At 45.5% G+C, this 21,745-nt stretch overlaps 1 long non-coding RNA gene across 1 annotated transcript; it reads left to right on the top strand.

Moving 5' to 3' along the window:
* The first annotated feature begins 910 nt into the window (after nucleotides 1–910).
* Nucleotides 911–16,040, top strand: LOC121319463. The gene is made up of 4 exons (XR_005950705.1): nucleotides 911–1,088; nucleotides 7,050–7,129; nucleotides 15,387–15,527; nucleotides 15,820–16,040. It is a non-coding gene; the product is annotated as an uncharacterized LOC121319463 (long non-coding RNA).
* Nucleotides 16,041–21,745: the final 5,705 nt, after the last annotated feature.

Raw genomic sequence — 21,745 nt, 5'->3', positions numbered from 1 at the left:
TCCCTTTCACAGGCTGTCTGATAAAGCCCTCAAACTGGATGCCCTGTTACAGACCCAGTTCAACTCTCTAGCTGTCTCCAATTCAGCCTTTGAGATCAGTCCGGCTTCCCTTAGAAACGCACGATCTGCAATTCCAGATGTTTTCATGACTTGGAAAATTATTCAGGTCACACCAAAGGATGTTTTTAATGATCATTTTGTGAAACAGCTATTATACAAAATATTGCAATACATACAGTACAGTGCAAGTAAAGAATATGTAACGTTTATTTAACCAGTGAAGTGCTCTTGAGATTAGTATCTCTTTTTGAAGGGAGACCTGGTCAAGAAGGCGACACATTATACAAAAGCAGGTTTTCAAATATCCCCTGCAGGGTACTTTGTTAGGGGTGTGCTGATGCTCATGCCTTTGAGACGTATTAATCAGCAGGTATTACACGAATCCATTCATTAACATGTTGAGTTCAAAACCACAACAGCAGTGCAGCAGCAACAGTGTCAGCGCCCGGCTGAGAGGAAAACTCTTCCAATCGGCTTTTAAAACACTGTGTGGAACTTTATTGCAATTGAGTGCTCCTCAGCTGTAAAGGTGAGTGAAGGACAGCTTTTCTTGCTTTGCAATCAACACATTGATGAATGGCACTGTCTAATCCCTGCCCAGAAATACTTCTTAAAGGTGATTAGGGGTACCAGCAGGAGCATCAGTGCACCCCTAGTGCCGTCGAATCTGCAGAAACGTGAGAGTGAGCGTGCAGCGAGCCTCGCTCTCCTGGCGTGATAATCGACCCTCCCTCTTCTGTTTCTCCAACACTTTCCGAGCTCTTGTGAAGTGAACACGAGTCAATGGGTAGTGAAAGGGTTACTTCTTCCAGAACGCATTGTTATTGTTCCTGTTCTTTTGCAGAGGGACGGGACGGGACCGTACGGGACAGGACGGGACGGGACAGTGAGTCACACTGCTGTTGTGTCAGTACATTCACAGTACTGGATCACACAGAATGAACCAGCTTGTTTGCCAGAGCACTCTGAATTCCATGCATATGAATGTGGGAAGAAGATGCAACGCAACAGATTTTCAGCAAATAAAGGTTTGCATTGATTGGAAGTAAACATGCAGAGACGCATTTCACTTGCTGCTGCTTTCAGGATCATTTTTGTGTCAAGTTGCATGATTTAACTAGCTTGCTGTATTTATTATTTTAGTGTGCTAGCCACTCCTCTCAATGCGTTTTCTACAATCACTTTATTACAGCCTCCTTTTGATTGCAAAGTTCTTAATTTTGGGGTTGAACTCCCAGCGCTTGGCAGGGAGTCCCTCAGAGGTTTCTGTTTCTGTTCTCTGTGCATTTCAGTTCGGAGACACGTATTTGGCATTCAGCTGTCCTTGTGCTGAGTGTAATCTGCTTCTCTTTGAAACGGCAGGACACAGAACGAGACGGGCACAGCCTGCACGTTCATTAATAGCGAGTGCGTTAGTCTACACGTGTAATGAAGGCTGCACTCAGTTCAACAGGAGCCGCACTGCTCTCTGCCTCTGCGTTATGTGACTTCGTGCTGGTGTTGATAACTACTTTCCCCCCGGAGCGTGTTTAAACAGGCGCGCTGATTGCAATGCTGGTCCTCTTCGCGTGTTTAAGTATCATTTTTAACCACCAGAGGGCATGGCTGTCCCATAAACATGAAGACTGGAGGCTTCATTGTCAGTTCAAATATGTTCGTTATAAAGCATTGTTTTACTGTTTATTTTTAATGAAAAACCGCATGTTATTGTTATAAAACTACGAAGCACACAGCTCTTACGAGACTAGCTGACTTGCACTGCTCGGTAGTTAACCCTGGCTTTGGAATCCGACTACAAAATACTTACCGCATTAATTTTGAAGTAAAAAATGGAAGGCTTTGCCCTTATTAGCCAAACGGCAATATAATGAGATATTACTCTGAAAAATCGTTTTGTTAAAATCAATATTTGTATCTTGTTTCATTATTGTATTTGCATAATCAAGATCAATAGTGTTTGACAATCCCAGAACTTTTGAGCAGATTAAGAGCTCAGAACATCATTTAAAAAGAAATAGTCAAGTTAACCAAATAACTGAGGGGAGAGTAGGGTGGGGGTTGGGTTGGGGAGGGTGGTTAAAGGGGAGGGGAGTGTATGGTGGGGGTGGGTAGGGGAGGGGAGGGGGGACGGTGGGTAGGGGGAGGGTGGTTACGGAGGGGAGGGGAGGGGAGTGTAGGGTGGGGTGGGGAGGGTGGTTTACGGAGGGGAGGGGGAGTGTCCCTGGGGTGGGCAGGGGAGGGGAGGGGAGGGTGGTTACGGTGGGAGGAGAGAGGGGAGGATGGGGTGGGGAGCGTGTAGGGTGGGGTGGGTAGGGGAGGGGAGGGTAGGATGGGGTGGGGAGGGGAGGGTGGGTTACGGAGGGGAGGGGAGGGGAGTGTAGGGTGGGGAGGGGAGGGGAGGTTACGGAGGGGAGGGGGATTGTAGGGTGGGGTGGGTAGGGAGGGTGGTTACAGTCCCAGGGGAGGGGAGAGTGGAGTACGGTCCGGGGGGAGAGGGAGGGAGGAGGATGGGGGGGGGGTGGGGAGGGGAGGGTGGTTACGGAGGGGAGGGGAGTTTAGGGTGGGGTGGGTAGGGGAGGGGAGGGTGGCCCCTTTGTGGAGGGGAGGGGATGGTGGTTACGGTGGGGAGGAGAGGGTAGGATGGGGTGGGGAGGGGAGGGTGGTTCAGAGGGGAGGGGAGTGTAGGGTGGGGTGTGTAGGGGAGGTGAGGGGGAGGGTGGTTACGGTGGGGAGGAGAGGGTAGGATGGGGGTGGGGAGGGGGGGGGGTGGTTACGGAGGGGAGGGGAGTGTAGGGTGGGGTGGGGTGGGGAGGGGAGGGGAGGGGAGGGTGGTTGATTTGGGGAGGGGAGGGGAGGGTGGTTACTGCAGGGAGCTGAGGGGTTCTAGATCTAAAACGAGCGCAGGCTTAGCTGCATAAATCAATTCTAACAGCGCTTGGGAAAGCTGCAGATCAACAGCCACTCTCGCTTCGTCGATATTTAATTGTGCGTTCCATTCCTTGTTAATGACAAGGGTCTTTTTTGATGTATGTGTCCAGGATTAGTTGTCTGAGATTCTCTTCCAGTCCTCCAAGTTTTATAATGTGCCATACAAAACTACACAAGAGGGGGGAGGGCAGCTCCATATACAGAATTTAATACAATCTGAGCATTACAATATAGCATCATTCACAGCCAGCCCATGTCCATGTGGAGACACTCTGAAAAGTGTCCTGTATTGGGACAGGTTTGCTTCATTTCTGTTAGTCCTTTGATGACATATTGGCTAAAAAACGTTACAAAGGCTCCCATTCACTGCATGGCATATCATGCTGCCACTTCTTGACTGATTCTGATGAAGTCAGAGCGCATAACGGATTGTTATTTTTTAAAAATAAAATCTAGAGATGTCCAAGGCATACATCACATCCATAGCTATAACAGGAGGACACAGCTCATTCCAATAGCCCTGCTACACATCCTCTACACCTCGGCTCAGTTAGGCTTTTGCAATGAACAACCAATCGCCCAAAATGTCAACAAAGGAAACAAAGGGTGTATTTGTATTTCATTCTGAAGGCCTGGCACACCATGAACGGGGCTAAATGTTCCTTCACTTTCTCCTGCCATGCTGAGGGTGTGGATGAGCTCTGCAGGGAACTCTCTCTCTCCCTCTCCTTCTCTCTCTCTTTCTCTCTCTCTCGCTCTCTCGCTCTCTCGCTCTTTCCTCTCTCTCTCTGCCTGTCTCTCTCTCTCTCTCTGTCTCGCGCTCTCCTCTCTCTCTCTCTCTCTCTCTCTCTCTCTCTCTCTCTCTCTCTCTCTCTCTCTCTCTCGCTTTTAAAAAGTTGAGTCAGATGTTGGGACAATGTGCCACTGGTCATGTCCTCATACTGGGAGGAGATTTTAACTGCACTATGGATTTTAACAATGATAGAAACCACGGGGAGCCCAATCCCCGATCTGTTAGAGAGCTGGCCACTTTTGACCTGCAGGAGAGATGGCAGCATCTGGGCAGCTTGCTGGAGGAGAAGGCGAAGGGCTCCCTGCTCAGACCCCATTTCACTGAGCTTAAAGACATGGATGCTCCTACAGCCTTCTTCTTCAGCCTGGAGAGGAAGACAGTGGAGTGCAAGCAGATGAGCTGTCTGAGGCTGCCCTGCAGGAGAGAGGTCTCCAGCCCTGCACAGCTCAGACATGTGTCAGTGGATTTTTACAGTGGTCTCTTTAAGGCTGAGAACTGTGACCTGGGAGAGATGGAGCGACTGCATCAGGGGCTCCTCAGTCTGAGTGAGGAGGAGTGGCACAGTCTGGACACCTCGCTGACCTTCCAGGAGCTCACTGTCGCTGTAATGCAGCTCTCCAACGAGAAAGCACCCGGGATCGACGGGTTGCAAGCTGAATTTTATAAATGATTCTGGGACTGTATCGGACAGGATTTTTATAAGGTCCTTCAGGAATGCAACCAGGATGGAGAACTGCCTTTGAGCTGCCGCAGGGCATTAATCAAGCTGCTACCCAAGAAAGGAGACCTCTGTAACCTTAAGAACTGGCGCCCTGTCTCATTGTTGTGCTCAAACTACAAAATCTTTTCCAAGGTACTGGCAAATCGGTTGCAGACACAAATAGGATCAGTGGTGCATCAGGATCAATCCTATTGTCTACCAGACGGATACATTTTTGATAATCAGTTTTTAATAAGAGACCTTTTTAATGTGTCCAAACTTTTTAATATTGATGTTGGTTTAATTTCAATTGAGCAGGAAAAAGCTTTTCACAGAGTTGACCATGAGTATTTGTTTCATACACTAAAGGCATTGGGTTTTGGCCCTGTTTTTATTTCTAATATTAGACTCCTCTATAAGAATGTTTTTAGCCTGGTGAAAGTAAACAATGATCTGAGTGTCCTTTTCCCTGTGCAGAGGGGGATACGGCAGGGCTGCTCTCTCTCAGGGCTGCTCTACTCCCTCTGTATAGAGCCTTCCCTGCATCAGCTGAGGAAGAAGCTAACCAGGCTGGCTGTGCCAGCTGCACCTAACAGCGCCCCCATCAGGCTACCTGCGTATGCTTATGACCTTAATGTTTTCATTACTAATGACAGGGATGTCACTGTGCTGGAATCCTGCATTAAGAATTATGAAAAGGCCACTTTAGCTCAGGTCAATTGGGCAAAAAGTGCAGCTTTTCTGTCTGGTAGCTGAGAGGGAATAACTGCCCCATCACTGCCCCCAGCGCTGACCTGGGAAAACACTGGGGTTAAGATATTGGGAGTGTTTTTTGGGAAAGAAGTGTTTGTGCAACAGAACTGGGAGGGATTCCTGGATAAAGTGAAAGGGAGGCTGCAGAGCTAGGCTGGTGTGTCTGGACCCTCCCCTGGGTCTGTTAAATGAGATTCAGAAATGTCTGGTCCAATTTTTCTGGAGTGGGCATCACTGGTTGTGTCCGGCTGTCCTGTCCCTCCCCCGTGAGGAAAGGGGGCAGGGGCTGATTGATATCCCCAGCAGGGTGGCAGTGTTCAGGCTACAGGCTGCCCAGAAGCTGCTCTATGCCCCAGAGCTGAGCTCACCTGGCTCACTCACTCCTGCACAGAGCGGGAGAGTTGGGGCTCGACAAGCACCAGTTTTTAATACCCCCTGAACAGCTCAATGATAGCGGACTGGTTAGTTTTTATAAAAACCTGCTTAACGCATGCAGGATTTTAAAAAACACTAGATCAGAAGAGTCGCTGTGCACTAAATGGGTTTTTGAAAAGCCTCTGTTTTTTAATCCCATTTTTAAATGTGAAAGTTTTAATTCTGTACATATGTCTTCAGTGTTTTATAAAGCAGGTTTTTTACTAAGCTTGGCCAACTGCTTGATTTTAGTGTGTTTAAATGGAAAGCCAGTAGGGAGTTAGCTATATCACTACAGATCAAATCAGTGCGGTTTGTAAAAAAGATCCTGAGTGATTTACAGGTCTCTTTTATTCCAGCTATGTCCCAATTTTTGACTAGTCTTTTATCAGAGCGCTTGGTTTCAGAGCAGGAGCCCCTGCTCCCCACAGTGCTAGTCTCCCCCTCAGTGCCAGAGGAGGAGGAATCACCTGGCAAAATACTGCTGTTGAAGAAAGTGACAGAGGTGGCTTTCCATATGGCAGAGAAAAACCAGCTGTATGAAATGTATATTAAAAAGCTTTATTATAATCAGCTGAAGGATCTGGGAGACACTAAGTGGAGAGCTCACCTCAGTGTTCCTGACGATGAATCCCCTGTCTGGAGAGTTTTATATAAACTACCCCTGCCCAAGCACTCTGAAGACCTGCAGTGGAGAGTGCTGCACGGAATTATAGCCACAAACCGGTACTTGAACCGTGTGGAGCCGGGGGTCAGTGATCAGTGGAGACAGTTTTCCACCTGTTTTCAGACTGCCCCCAGCTGCAGCCTTTTTTAAGTTTTTTTAGAAAACCTGCTGGTTTCCTTGGGAGTTGTTTTTACAAAACAGCTCTTTGTTTTTAACATTAAATATAGTTTTGAACAAAGAAACAAGTGCACACTGGTCAACTTTGTACTGGGTCAGGCAAAATTGGCCATTTTAAAATCTGTAAATAATGCTGTAAGCATTTTTAGAATCCTGATGGTCTCCAGGATTAAGATTGATTTTCATTATTATCAAATGGTGCAGGACTTGGAGAGTTTTAAAGAGCGTTGGTGCGTTGGAGATTGGGTGTGCGATGTAAGTGAGGAGGGGGAGCACATTGTGTTCCTACAAAGGTAAAAAGAAAAACCCCAAAAAAACAAAAAAACTTTAAAAGTGATCTGAATGGACCGTGATAGTGTTGCTATTGTTTTGAAATTGTTGCTTTGTGGCTAGATGTATTTTTTGTTATTATTTTGGATATAATAAAGGGATTTTAAAACTCAAACTCTCAATCTCTCGATCTCTCTCTCTCTCTCTCTCTCTCTCCCTTTCCCTCTCTCTCTCTCTCTCTCTCTCTCTCTCTCTCTCTCTCTCTCTCTCTCTCTCCCCCTTCACAGGATGAGCAAGTGAGAGAAGCTCCACAGAGACAGGCTGGGAGCTCAGAGGCACACAGCATATAAAACATAGTGAAAGCATGGTAAATCACAGGCAAGCAATGTAAAGCACAGAGGTATGGTAAAGCAAATTAAAAAAATGATAAAAGCATGGCAAACCAGGTTGGTAAAAGAATCAGAAGATTGCAGAATTGCTGTTCAGATTTACTGTGAGAAACATCTATGATTTATTATGGTTCTAGAAGACTTCTCATGCATCAGAAACGACACACAGAGGATTGGTCAGCCCTGTTAGCCAATGAGAGTCAGAGTAACATGGAGTTTTTTTTTCCCCAATGCCATGAGTTCTATACTAATTTGAGAAAAATGAGCCCTCAGGTCCACTAGGACACCAAAACAATGTCAGCTTAGTGTGGGTCTAGATAGAGACCACTCGAAAAAATGCTTTCTATTTTCTGAAATAAAACTAAGAACAAAATAAAAAGCGTGCACTGTAAAGATGAAACTCATTAAAACAGCAGGGTTATTATACCCTTCAAAGAGCCCCAGACGAAGATCATTATTTATAGGTTTAATTACAGCTTTAGAACGCCAGCTGCTTGGCCGGATTAGACAGGTCCGCTGGTTCAGTCTCGCGCGCTGCGATTCTTCAGAGACTCTGCGTTATCTATAGAAGCGCTGTGTGTGCGCGCGCGTCGCTGAATAATTCACTCCCAGAGACTGCAATATAAAATATTAAAACACGCCTCCTGTTTGTTCTCATCGTGGGTTCACAAAGGCCACGTGCTTGTCAGCTCAAAGTAATACTGCTTCCCTGGCCTCCAAAATCAACAAATATACATTTCAGCCTTTCTTTGTGCTGCTGTAGGTCGCTGAGTCTCACTATCCATCTCCCATTAAAAATACACAGGCTGATTGTCATGGGGAAGTTTACCGGCTTACTGGGTAAGGCTAATGTCTTATTATACAGTACAGCCTTGCAGCTTCTATTAAAACTGACCCTTGCCCCATTTAAAGACAAAGATTCTGGCTAGATTAATAGGGACCCAATCATAATCTCAACCTCTTCAGTATTTACTGCATTTACTGGGGAGGGGAGGGGAGGTTTGGTGGTTACAGTGGGGTGGGGAGGGCAGGGTGGTTAAGGTGGGGAGGGGTGGGGATGGTACCATGGGGGTGGGTAGGGTAGGGTGGTTACTGTGGGGAGGGCAGGGTACGGCAGGGTCTCAATGAGAAACAAAGAGGACAGCAGAAGAAGCGGGAATGTGCATGGGAAACGGCACTGTGCTTGTTTCCTTTCTGTGCAGATTATAGGGAAGGTTATTTTTGGAAGCCTGCGCTGTGTAAGAAGTGTTATACTCCAAGGAGTCATTCTGCTGCAGAATTACAAAATCTCCCAATTAGAATGCCAGCACCTCCCCACCCACCCACCACACATTTCATAGACTGTCTGCTTTCTGATTAAAGATGAATCACACTTAAGATGAATGGTTATTAAGTGTGTGCTTTGGAGCTCTAACAGAGAGGAGAGTTTTATAGAAAACTACACTAACGACATGTAACTGACGATGCCCAGCACATGCTATCTTTAATACATATTGTCATTACTCTGTTTGCTATATTAACTTCTGACTAAAATCATTTCAATTATTCATGTATGTATGTCACCAAGGGCCATTGTGAATTAAATAAAAACCAAACCAAACTCACACACACCTTAACCTATGTAATGTGAGTATTTATAAACCTGTGTAATTTACATTACAAAATGCAACTTTCTTACCTGGGCAAACAGAGTTGAAAGGTGGTCAGGATTTCTGAGGGATCAGGAAGTGCAGCCTTGCCTTGCTAGAGATGGCTTTATAGTAAAGAGAGCCCACACTGGAGCAGCTGATACAGCATAGCTTTTCAACACGTTTCCAGTATAATGTCAGTGACCATGTGCAGATGTCCACACTTTAGAAAGACATCAAGATCAAAGCTATGCTAGAGAAGTGAAGCAATAAAGTAGACACACTGTGTACAAAAACAAGAGCTCACTTTTTAGAAGTGGAATAACTAGATGGATAACAATAATGGAATTATAAATGACAAGTGGCCTTCTCAAATGTGAATATCTAATTAATTAGCCATAGATCTAATAACCGAAGGCTATGATAGTGTCTCACTCACCGCCTACATACTACCTCAGCCCGGAAAAAACAGCATAAGCAGTATAATAAGATTATCCCACCCACACACCCCCAGCTCCCAGCCCCTATGTGTCAGCTCCCAGCTCCCAGCCCCCAGCCCCCAACTCCCAGCTCTCAGCCCCCAACTCCCTGCTCTCAGCCCCCAACTCCCTGCTCCAAGCTCCCAGCTTCCTACCCCCAGCTCCTAGCTCCTATCTCCCAGCCCCAACTCTCTGCTCCCAACTCCCTACTCCCAGCTTTCAGCTCCCAGCTTCCAGCTCCCAGCCTCCAGCTCCCAGCTCCCAGCTCCCAGCCCCCAGGTCTCAGCTCCCAGCTCTCAGCTCCCTGCCCCAAGCTCTCAGCTTCCAGCTCCCAGCCCCGAGCTCCCAGCTCCCAGCCCCCAGGTCTCAGCTCCCAGCTCTCAGCTCCCTGCCCCCAGCTCCCTGCTCCCAGCTCCCAGCCCCCAGCTCCCAGCCCCCAGCTCCCAGCTCCCTGCCCCCAGCTCCCAGTCCCAAGCTCCCAGCTCCCAGCCCTGAGCTCCCAGCTTCCAGCTCTCAGCTTCCAGCACCCAGCTCCCTGCTCTCAGCCCCCAACTCCCAGCTCCCTGCTCCCAGCTCTCAGCTCCCTGCCCCCAGCTCCCAGCCCCCAACTCCCTGCTCTCAACCCCCAACTCCCTGCTCCAAGCTCCCAGCCTCTAGCTCCCAGCTCTCAGCTCCTAGCTCCCAGCTCCCAGCTCCCAGCTCCCAGCTCCCAGCTCCCAGCTCCCAGCCCCCAGGTCTCAGCTCCCAGCTCCCAGCTCCCTGCCCGAGCTCTCAGCTTCCAGCTCCCAGCCATGAGCTCCCAGCTCTTGGCACCCAGCTCCCAGCCCCCAGGTCTCAGCTCCTAGCTCCCTGCTCTCAGCTCCCAGCACCAAGCTCCCTGCCCCCATCTCCCAGATCCCTGCCCCCAGCTCCTAGTCCCGAGCTCCCAGCTCCCAGCCCCGAGCTCCCAGCTTCCAGCTCTCAGCTTCCAGCACCCAGCTCCCTGCTCTCAGCTCTCAGCCCCCAACTCCCAGCTCCCTGCTCCCAGCTCTCAGCTCCCTGCCCCGAGCTCCCAGGTCTCAGCTCCCAGCTCCCTGCTCTCAGCGACCAGCACCCAGCTTCCTGCCCCAGCTCCCAGCTCACTGCCCCCAGCTCCCTGCTCCCTGCCCCCAGCTCCCAGCTCCCTGCCCCCAACTCCCAGCCCTGAGCTCCCAGCTCCCAACCCTGAGCTCCCAGCTCCCAGCTCCCAGCTCCCAGCTCCCAGCTCCCAGCTCCCAGCTCCCAGCTCCCAGCTCTCAGCTCCCAGCTCCCAGCTCCCAGCTCCCTTCTACGCTCTATCGTCTACCCTCTATTGATTCCCCCTACTCTCTACCCTCTATTGATTCACTCATCCCTGCAATCTGGAAAAGACAAACAAAACACAGGCACACAGTCAGAAGGAACAGTTAGGAATGAGCATCTGCTGAATGTCAAATTGAAGCACTGACCATAATGCAGAAATGTAATGCGAACATTCCTTACCCTTTAAAAACGGTGTGTGTGTGTGTGTGTGTATATGCATATATATATATACACACACACACACACACACACACACACACACACACACACACACACACACACACACACACACACACACACACTGTATTTATAACAACAACATCAGCATACCTAGTTATTTCTGCCAGGCGGAATCTGAAACAGTGTAGCTAATTATTAAAATAGTTTGCTTTTTTTTTTTTTTATTTAGCATTCCGAATTCTTTTAACTTGATTTTCTCCCCAGTTTGAAATTATTGTCAGCAGCAATTGCCCACACAGAGTGTTAATACAAATTGCCTTGAATTGGGAGATTATCTCTCAGACAGATGGACAGCAGCAGCCGCTTCCAGTGAACGGTTTCAGCTGCAATCTGTTATGTTCATGTTAGCACCGCTTGCATTCCTTGAAAAGTTATGTAATCAATATAATAACTGATAAGCATGTCTAGGACAGCTGTCTCAAAGCGCGGGATACGAACCCTAAACCAGCAGCGTTAACCATATCATATACTGTCACTGTCATCACCTGTGCTGCATAGCGCTATGGGGTTCCAGCTTCGTCTCTTACTGTTCTGCTGTAGTGACTTGCAGGTTCCTAGCATGGGGAGTTAATGAAACATTGGAACAGAGACTGGGGTCGCATTTGAATTATGATGCAGCTATCCCTTATAGGAATTCTTTCAAAAAATCAACCGAAAGAGAAACGTTGATGAAGATCATTCTATGCAGTGATGTCCATTGACAAGAGCCGTTCTGTGTCTTTGTACTTCATTAGGGGACCCGCAAGGGTACTTGCTGCATAGATAAAATGTATTACAAGCCAGTGAACCAGAGAGTGCTCTATTAACTCATCATGCCTTGTGAAAGGTTAGCAATGATTGTGACAGACTTTCCTAAGTTTATACTATGCATTTACAATAGAAAAACCTCCTTCGTGTAAACTGCACAGTGCTTTCCCATACTGTTCTTGTGCATGCTTTCCCATGCCTTTGCACTTTGCTACACTAGGCTCTTATCCACAGATCACTAGAGAGGACCCCCCTGGCTGACTGCGCCACATTTCAAACAGCGGCTGAACGGGAGCACTAATTGAAAGCACGCGCTGTAACTGGTTTCCCTCGCCTGGCTCCAGTGCGTGCGGGGGTGTCGTTTTAAACGCCCTTCTCTGTGTGTAAATGCTCCTGTGGCAGCATTGTTGAAAAACGCAAGTGTTGTAAATGATTTATATGCTTCATATGAAGCTAGATATTGGGAGAATTAAAGAAGAAAAAGAAGGGAGAAAGTGATCGAGCAGCGCAAAGGGATGATTCATCCTTGCCGATTTCTGTTTAGAAAGGCTTTGTGTTCCTAATCCAGAGTGCTGCCGCTTCATCATACTTCAACCAGGTGACCTTTACTGAAGTAAAAAAAAAAAAAAAAAGACAACAGGGATATGAAATTGACTTTTGAATTCCATAAAATGATAACATTTTAATGAATGCAAAGTCGACCGCAGTTAAAGATGGGATTTGTCACGTGAAATTTAACAACGAGAAGCGCTCACCCACCTCTCCCCCTTTCTCCCAATCCACGGAGGATTTGCATTCAATTTTGAAAAATCATATTGCTTTTGGCGAGATACAGCAGTTAATCCACGCCTGCATTAGCTTGTTTTTTCTTGATTTACATTTCAATAGAACTTCAAAACGAAATTGAAGAAAAGCCCAGCTCTGCAGCGAATCACTCCGGCATGCAACACGAGAGTATTATTTTTTGAATGTTGCAAACGCACTGCAGCAAAAACAGCAAAGATTACTGCTAACGTGTAGAGGTGCCTTGCAGCAAAAAATCTAATTGCTTCAATTATAATGATCTAAGATGAGGCAGATCTTAATTACACTGTTTAATAAATCTCTATTAATCCTCCCTTATCAATACAACAAATATAATTTTTCTTTTTAAGAGTGTCTGTATTAAGACCAGCCGCTATTTAGATTGTGAAAATAGACGCGGATTTGTTAAACTACACTTCAGTACATGGAAGTAGGAGGCGAGCGTTGGACTCGATGTTGTACTTAAAAAACAAACAAACAAAAAAAACGCTTCGGGCTCCAGTAAAGGCACTCGGCGTGGAGTGCAGGATGCGCCCTGTAGTCTGAACGTCGCTGGTTTGAGTCCAGTCTGTTTCTTGTTGCGCTCCGACGCTGTGGTTCTGGGTGGCTGCATGGTGAATCCGCACTGTGTAAAGAAGCGGGGGGCTGACCCACACGCTTTGGAGAACAGTGTGGGTTCGTCTTCGCCCCGCCCGAGTCAGCACAGGGGTGGTAGCAGTGGGCTGAGCCTATATCCACTACATCAAAAAAAACTAAGCATCTGCATTGACTCGTTTTATAATCGTGTATATTTAAAGAGACAGGGCTGTGCCGTATTTATTACAATTGAATGCTGAAGCTTCCCACAGCATAACACGAGCCACTTGAGAAGAGAATAGCACACTCTGTCTCTCTCCATGGCATTGTACCATTACAAACGCATATCTAACAGAGCAGCATGTAGTTCTGAATTGTGCATTGTCTGCTGTCTGCAGCCAGGAGGGGAATATCAGTGACAGGGAGTGCATCTGTCAAGCAGGAGGCTAATGATCCAGGACGGTACTCAGTCTGTTACCCAGCGAGTTACCTCACTTTATTGTAGTGGCATTTGAAACCACATCTCCTGCCACTTTTTTTTCATACTGGTCTAGCTTCTCCTGCTTCACAAGGTATACATCATCTCAACACCTCCAGGTTTCGTGCTTGAGTGAAGGCTTGGCAATCACATTAAGAAATGAATGCTTTAGAAACGCGTGAAATGTGTTTAATGCATGAAATAGATATTCCAGGACGGGAGACGCACAAGGTTACACTGCAGTTTGAAGGGTATGTTTTGAACAGGTCTTGTAATATTGTGATAAAAGACAATGCACTTGAAGCATTCTATATGCGCTCATCCGGTTCCTGCTGGCTGATCTCAAAACATAAAGGATCCAAGTGATTCAGCATCAACACCATGGCTGGGTACCCCGTTCCAAAAAAGCAGATATTAAAGAAATCGTTTGAGTCAAGATTATGGATTATGGGTTATGGATTATGGATTATGGATTATGGGTTATGGATTATGGATTATGGATTACGGGTTAGCCTGTTTATCAGTTATCACCTTGGGCCTTAACATTTTACATATATACAAAAATAATAGCGTTTTAGTTTTTCTTCTGGACGCTCAATCCAACAGTTGATGACTGTACAGATGGGCTGTCTGCTGTGGGCTAATTTCTCCATTGTTTCCTAATACTCTGCCAAGCACAATACACACTGTGTAACAAGCAGGTGATCCAGGAGGTCATAAATAATATTAATAATACTAATAATAATGACAGGATATACATATCTATTATAAACAGTCAATCTAAACATCTGTTATAAAGGGTGTTATAAATAATAATAATAATAATAATAAATAATAATAATAATAATAATAATAATAATAATAATAATAATAATAATAATAATAATAATAATAATAATAATAATAGTAAGTGTGTAGCAATCAAGATCCAGCTTTGTAAGACTAGGTGGTAACTTTGCTTTTCAGGGAGCTGGTTCTACAGGTTCAGACGAGAGAGGGTGTGCTTTTTAAGGACAGAGGGTGGTTTGGAGAGGGAGCACCTCCAGGGAACGCTTGCTGCATGTTCCTCATTACATGCTGCTTTTTAGCGCAGATGGAAGGTCTGCTGTGTAGGTTTTCTTCATGATCTGGTTCTCAGCCAAGCAATAAGACGAGAACACTGTGTATCAAACAAAATAGCATAGACAGAGGCCCAGAAGATTAGCACACAGCGCTCTGCCAGCACCATGCTGCATGCACTTCAGGTTGATTGAAGGACAAAACAATCTCGAATGTCAATACTCTTGGAAACATTGAAGAAGAAACACAAATGGTAACACATTTGTAACACAGTCTTGGTCCATGCTAGGTCTACTGAATGGCCGCATGCCTTATTGATTTCTCACAAACAATCAAGTCTCAACCTGCTTTGTATCAAGCCATTCATTGGTGTGTGTGTCTGTGTGTGTGTCTGTGTCTGTGTCTGTGTATGTGTGTGTGTGTGTGTGTGTGTGTGTGTGTGTGTCTGTGTGTGTGTGTGTGTGTGTGTGTGTGTGTGTGTGTGTGTGTGTGTGTGTGTGTGTGTGTGTGTGTGTGTGTGTGTGTGTGTGTGTGTGTGTGTGTGTGTGTGTGTGTGTGTGTGTGTGTGTGTGTGTGTGTGTGTGTGTGTGTGTGTGTGTGTGTGTGTGTGTGTGTGTGTGTGTGTGTGTGTGTGTGTGTGTGTGTGTGTGTCTGTGTGTGTGTGTGTGTGTGTGTGTGTGTGTGTGTGTGTGTGTGTGTGTGTGTGTGTGTGTGTGTGTGTGTGTGTGTGTCTGTGTGTGTGTGTGTGTGTGTGTGTGTGTGTGTGTGTGTGTGTGTGTCTGTGTGTGTCTGTGTGTGTCTGTGTGTGTGTATGTGCTACAGCAGTACAGACCCTGCAGCTCATATTATTAAAGTCCACAGTCCTGCACTCCATTCCGTAATGAAGGTCCATTTATTTTTACAGGTCCAAGGCCAGTGTTCTCCAAGGCTGGCTGAACACTTGAGTATCCCAGTTACAAGCCGTGCTCCCTGATGTGTGACACACTGAGCTGTGGAGAGTGGAGACCTTGTGTATACTTCAGAATACTACAGCCCAATTACACTGGTAAAGAATTACATGCTTCAACACTTTCAATCTGATTTCAATACCGAAGCATGCCTGGAAATGCAGAACAGCAGACAAAAGGTCACCTTATATCTCACTGCTGCTGATACATAACATGAATGTATGTATATATATATATTGGAACTTTCAGCGTCATAATATAATATGTACCAAGAAAAAGCAGTCTTTCAGGTGCATCATTGCATTTCTTCCCAATATTGTTTGCAGTTTGTCATCAGTAAGGATATACATTCTCTCCTGTCTTTTCACCTGTCGTTGTGTGTGTGTGCAGCACGCCAGGAAGTCCTCTCACAGTAAGAACACTGCTGTCTCCCAGCCACTGCAGAGCACACTGCCTGCCTGCCAGAGCGTCTGAAGACTGACTCATCGCTGTCCTCAAGCAGACTCGACACACTGCTATCAACACGCATATGGATCCATGGATACAATTACAAGAGTGTCATTTTCAAAAAGGGCATGATTTAAATCTGCTGTCAACTTAAATATACAGTACGTCCACTCCACTGTTCACAGAGTATTATTGAGTCAATATATTTATTTGACATTAGGTTTTTAAAAAAGTATATATATATATATATTATATATATATATATATATATATATATATATATATATATATATATATATATATATATATATTTTTTGTTAAACTCTCTTATTCTAAGCTGGAACATGAACAATATCTCAATGTACAAAAAAATTAATAATAATAATAATGAGCTAAAATGCCATAATGCATTACAGCAATAATACATCATGAATTACCAAAATGACAGATCAATTTGGCACACACGCTGCCCTGTCTAACAGACCCCCCCTGTGTCGGCTGTGATTGCTTTCTGATAAGCACATGTCTATAAGCAGTGCCAGATGATATTACTGATGAGAGGTCTATGGGAGAGATGTCTTGAGTGTGCTCCCCAATAAGCATGTACAAGATAATCACGCCCTGCGCAATTCTGTTGTGCTACTGGAGGCAAGAAATACCCTTGAGAACCCTGGCATAGGAGGAAAACATCCCTTTGAAAAGTACTAGAATCAGATGGAAAAAAAAAATTGCAAACCATTTTCTACAGCAGACCGAATCAATAAGACTGCACCCGCTTCATGGAACTGAATGCAAATCCCAGTGTTCAAAAGAGGATCTGGGAATCAGAGCCACCTTCTTGCTTTAGTCCCATGTGTTCTCTGTGTGATAAATACATCAGACTGACCTACTTCCAGAGACTGAAGAACTGTTTTAAAAATTCTGAACCACAAACCCCATGCACTTGACAGGTGACCCCTGAGTAGCTACTTGTGTGTGCGTGTGCGTGTGTTGCGTGTGTCTGTGATTGTGAGTGTGTGTGTATCTGTGCATGCGTGTGTGTATGTGTGTGTGTGCGTGTGTATGTGCGTGTGCGGTTGTGTGCGTGTGTGTGTGTGGGAGGGGGTCTACAACCTTATACTGACATTCTGAAGATCTCAATTAAAGAAGAAGAGAATGATATAATTGCGCATGTTTTCTTGTTGCTCAGAGAGGTATCTGCTTCAGGAGTCTGTGAGACGCTTCTGGCCCGATGAGCCCTTGTTGTTCCTGACAGCACTGCTGGAGAAACTCGCTTTGGCAGCCTTGTGATGACAGCAGCGCCACTCAATGTGACAAGTCAATGTGTTCACTCCCAGAGTTCATCTGCAAGCACATTAGATCCATAGTCATAACATTCTGGAAATGCATGTTATAGAGAGCAACACTGCAGAATATCGAGAGGTGAAGAGAAAAGGGACTGGGCTAACTCATGAATCTAGGATAACGCATTAGCAGTGCTGTACCAAGCATCAGCTCATGTTATAAATAAGAGCTTGTTACTGTGGTAGCAGTAGTAGTCATTACCTAATATTGCTTATAACATCCTTTATAACACAATCATAGATGCATTATTCACTGTTTATTAGAAATCCTTTAATGACACTGTTCCCATGAAAGTTTCCAGTGAAAGCTGGGTTTAATTCTGCAGCTGTGCCTGCATGAACAGTACAATAGATGTCCAGCTCTGATGTTAATTGACTAGAACAGAGCTGGACAGAATGGCTCTTCCAAGGGGTAGAGCTGCCGGGCCAGATTCCCAGACCCCAGAGAGAGGCAGTGTGAGTGAGTCTCCGTGCCGCGCCTGTCAATGCTCACATCACTGTGCTTGAGAACAAACAACAAGGGCCACAGTGTCAAGTAGAGTGAAGCAGACACCGCAGCCCACAACTGCATTTATCAGCACAAAAAGGAACAATTTGTCCAACACAATCCCCTATTACAGCGCTGCTTCTGAAGAGCGCCCGGTCTTAGCAGACTTAGGAGTTTGCAAATGAAAGGTTTCTTTTTTTATTATCTATGAGTTACTAGAGCAGCCCCATCGTGCAGACAATGCTCTGTGTGTTCTGGCTCGGAAAAAGGGATCAGCCAAATAAATTCAGCAGCTAATTAAAAAATCTGTGGAACAGAAGCGAGAAGCCCTGAAATTCTGCTTAATTAAAGGGTCCCTAAACTTTCCCTGCATAATTAAAACCATGCAAGATCTCCAAGGTCTTGTTGTTTCATCAGCGCACCTCACTCCCACTCCACCCACCGGTAAAGAGCAGCTCAAGTTATACTCATCCATCCAGAACTCTTTAAGAACTTCAACACTGGAGTGCATTCTATTGCTCATGGCTCTCAATAAGTACACAAAACTAAAGCAGCCTAATCACCAATGCCTGAACTACTGTAGATTTACAGACTACAATGTGAATTATTATTATCACCCTGTGACTGACGCCCATGCATACTTACATCACGCTTCAAACATTTTTCAATCTATCTAAAGAACTGCTTGTGCAGTTATCAGGAAACTTGGTATTCACAGTATTTAGCAGGCTATTGAGAGTCATCCAATCATGCTGCTACAGTATATGGGATTGTGTGTCATTGCTCATTCCTGCTCCTTACTCTGCTGGACATGCTGCTGCTGTTATTGAATTACGCTGATAGCTCTCCTTTTCAATTTGCAGCTGTGGCAATGGGGTATGCATGTTACTGATGCACTTCATTGGGGTGCAGTGTTATGTTCAACCAGAGACCGTGGTGATTTTAAAGGATTGATAAAAAGAAAAATGTTCCTACGCTGAGCTGTGTGTGAGTTGTCGGGCTGCCTTGGCCATGGCGCTGCTCCAGATGGAGGGGTGTGAGTTCATGTATTCCTTATTGTTCTCCTGGAGCCGATCAGAACGTCCCGCTGCCTTCACAGCCTGCAATGGAATTATCTGCATCCCAAAGAGTGGAGCTGCACAGATTGTGACCCACTTATAACAAGCCTCTGAACGAGTGAGGGACTAGAAGCGCTTCCTCGCTCAACCCCCAATTCAAAATCCCGCATTCATTCTATTTGTGCATCACTTCGCCGGGTGCATTTAAACAGTGCACATCCAGTTACAAGTGTGCAGCATCTTCTATAGGTTCCTGGATTGAAGATAATGGGACTGTTTTAATGATCTAAACAGTGTATAATGTTATTTTGCATTGCTACAATGTACTTAACGTGTACATCGTTTTGCACAATATATATAAGTCCACAACTGGATCAGAAATGGTTTCGGTTTAGGGTTAGGATTATGATTCTATCATGCAAAAAGATGAACACATTAAGTACATTGTAACTATGCATAATCACATTGTAATGCTGTGTTAGTACACATGTATTTACTAAGTATCTACTGTGTAAAGACATCGTAATTAGAGGCACAATGTAAAGTTTTACCAGAAAACATTCGAAAATGGTCAACTGCTGGTAAATTAGACTGAAATATCTTTGCACCAATCACAAGATGACGATGACTTAACCAAGCTACAATAAAAACTAAATGTTTACTTCACTTCTTTAAACAAATTAGTCAAGTGTAATTCTAGAGTCGTCAATTACAAGTACAGAGCTGCGGCATTGAGCTTTAAAAATATATAGTGATCTTAATGCGACTTGATCTGCCATATGTGTGAAAAGATAAGGACTGTGGCATGTCTTTGCACTGTAAGACGCTCCAGAGATATACCAGCTGTCTCCTCCATATGAGACATAGATGTGGCGATCGTACAAAAAACCAAAGAGCACTGAGAGAGGTAATGAGAAGCATGCATGCAGGGTTCAGCAGCATCTTGAGCAGGATAGCGATGCATAGCTTGCTGAGGTTAAAGCTCTGACTATTGAAAAGACTGTGCACGCTCCTGCATGCTGTACTGCTTCATTATTACCCAGGGTTTAGATGACTTCTGTTTGATCAGCCACATTGTCTGGTCAGATCGGTTGATGTGTCGTGACTTGTGACTCCACAAGCCTTCAGTACTGCATTGTTCTCACGACTCTGAGCCTTTCCAGGATCTCATTCTGAGAAATTTCTGCAACACCTGCCTACTGAAATTTCTGATTATCAACGTTAGCCCCATCGTGGTCTTTTAGTGCAACAGCATTAACCATTCATCAACACAGCTAACACATCTGCAGTAAGAATAAATGGTGTGTATCTAATGAAGCCTGTCTCAGCCATTGTTTCCCCAATGGTAGCACCAGCGTTGGTTGCTTAGTCTGAGGAGAGATGGACACATGAGAATGCAAAGTATTTCCATTGTAAGGGTATATCTTAGACACAGCAGTTCCAATGCATATCCAATATAGGCAGATCTGTGCAGTCAACAAGACGGTGGCAGCGTGCAGGAAAGCTGTGGCTGACCGTGTAATTATGAAGGTCATTGTGCACACTGGCTGATGCTCTTTCAGATGTCACAATACTCTACTCAAGTCATTGACTTCTGGGGCGTGCACCACATCTGAAAGACATTGGCCAGAAATAATGCTATGCCTTTCTACGCTTTGCAGGGAGCGTACCCTGGAAAGTCTTTCAGGAGAATGTTTAAGGAGTGTGTACTGTAGTTCTACATTGCAGTGATTGAATGGGTTTCATTTCTTCATGGCAACATGTCTAGTGACACACTCTAGTGCGCAAGTCAGCTTATACCCTGTCTGTGAGACTCCTTTAATGAAACAGCTGAACTCTTAATCCATGTGTGACTCCTCTGGAGTCTTCTGATTCATTAATAAACACCACCAGGATCTCAGGAAGTTAACGAACGTATTTCCACACGGGAACCACATTTTAATGACGGTGTTGCTATGGGGTGTGTGTGTGTGTGTATGGGTAAGAAGCAGCCCTGCAGTTGATCTGCATCACTGAGAGTGTGCACACTTTTAAAGGGACTTTTCAGGGGTTCAGATCATTGCAGTATTTGCAAAGGGAGTTGTTGTCCATCTCATGAACAAAAAGACAGACGCCATCAAAATAGGGCAAGCCTAGAACTAAATCGAGCTATTCTATTTCATTCACAGCAGCCTTTAAAAAAGTATCAGATTGCAAAAGCTGTGCTAACTGCATGCCATTATCTAACACTAATTTGTTTTTTGGTGCTACAGGGATAGCCACGCTGCCACGATTGACAATGTCGCCCCTGGCTTTGTATTTCTATCTGTTGCTCTGGCATTGACACAGCAGGCCCACTTCATGCAGTGCACTGCAGTTCAGCTGCCAGTACAAGCACTCTACCTTACTCACAAAACCAGCTCGCCTTTCTCTAGGAAGCAATTTGAGAAAAGTACCATTTACTGATGGCTTGTGCTGAGACTGTCCATTGCCATTCATTTCTCATTTGTAGGGAAGGTGACAGCCTGTATGCCTGGTGTATTGGATTCCGAATGGTCTCCCCATGGCTACAGTAACAGGATGCCCGTCTCCGCCACTTGGTATTCCACAGGGATTGCTCTCCTGTCATACATACTGTATATATTGTGCAGCTGAAAACCTGCTGTCATTTAGGAGAAGGAAAGCACAGCAGTGGCTTATTGAATGTGCATCATGGAAACACACATTAGAAGGAGGAAGGGGCTGGAGAGTTGCTTCCTCTTATTCCTGGTGACTATCACTGTGCTGCCCATTCACCAGCTGATCAGCAACCTCGCTGCAGGGCTTCTGTCAAGAAGGGCACTGGCAGCACAAGTGCCAAGTGGCCTCCTCTAGTTTGTTCATTATGTTTTAATGTTCTATTGTACTGGGTTGGAGTTGGGGTCAGGGTCAGAGTCAGGGTCAAGGTGAGGGTCAGAGTTAGGGTTAGGGTCAGAGTCAAGGTCAAGGTGAGGGTCAGGGTT

Source organism: Polyodon spathula, chromosome 8, assembly GCF_017654505.1.
Source record: "Polyodon spathula isolate WHYD16114869_AA chromosome 8, ASM1765450v1, whole genome shotgun sequence".
Lineage (NCBI taxonomy): Eukaryota > Metazoa > Chordata > Actinopteri > Acipenseriformes > Polyodontidae > Polyodon > Polyodon spathula.
The sequence above is the reverse complement of the archived record's forward strand: the minus strand, read 5'-3'. Positions and strand labels throughout refer to the sequence as shown.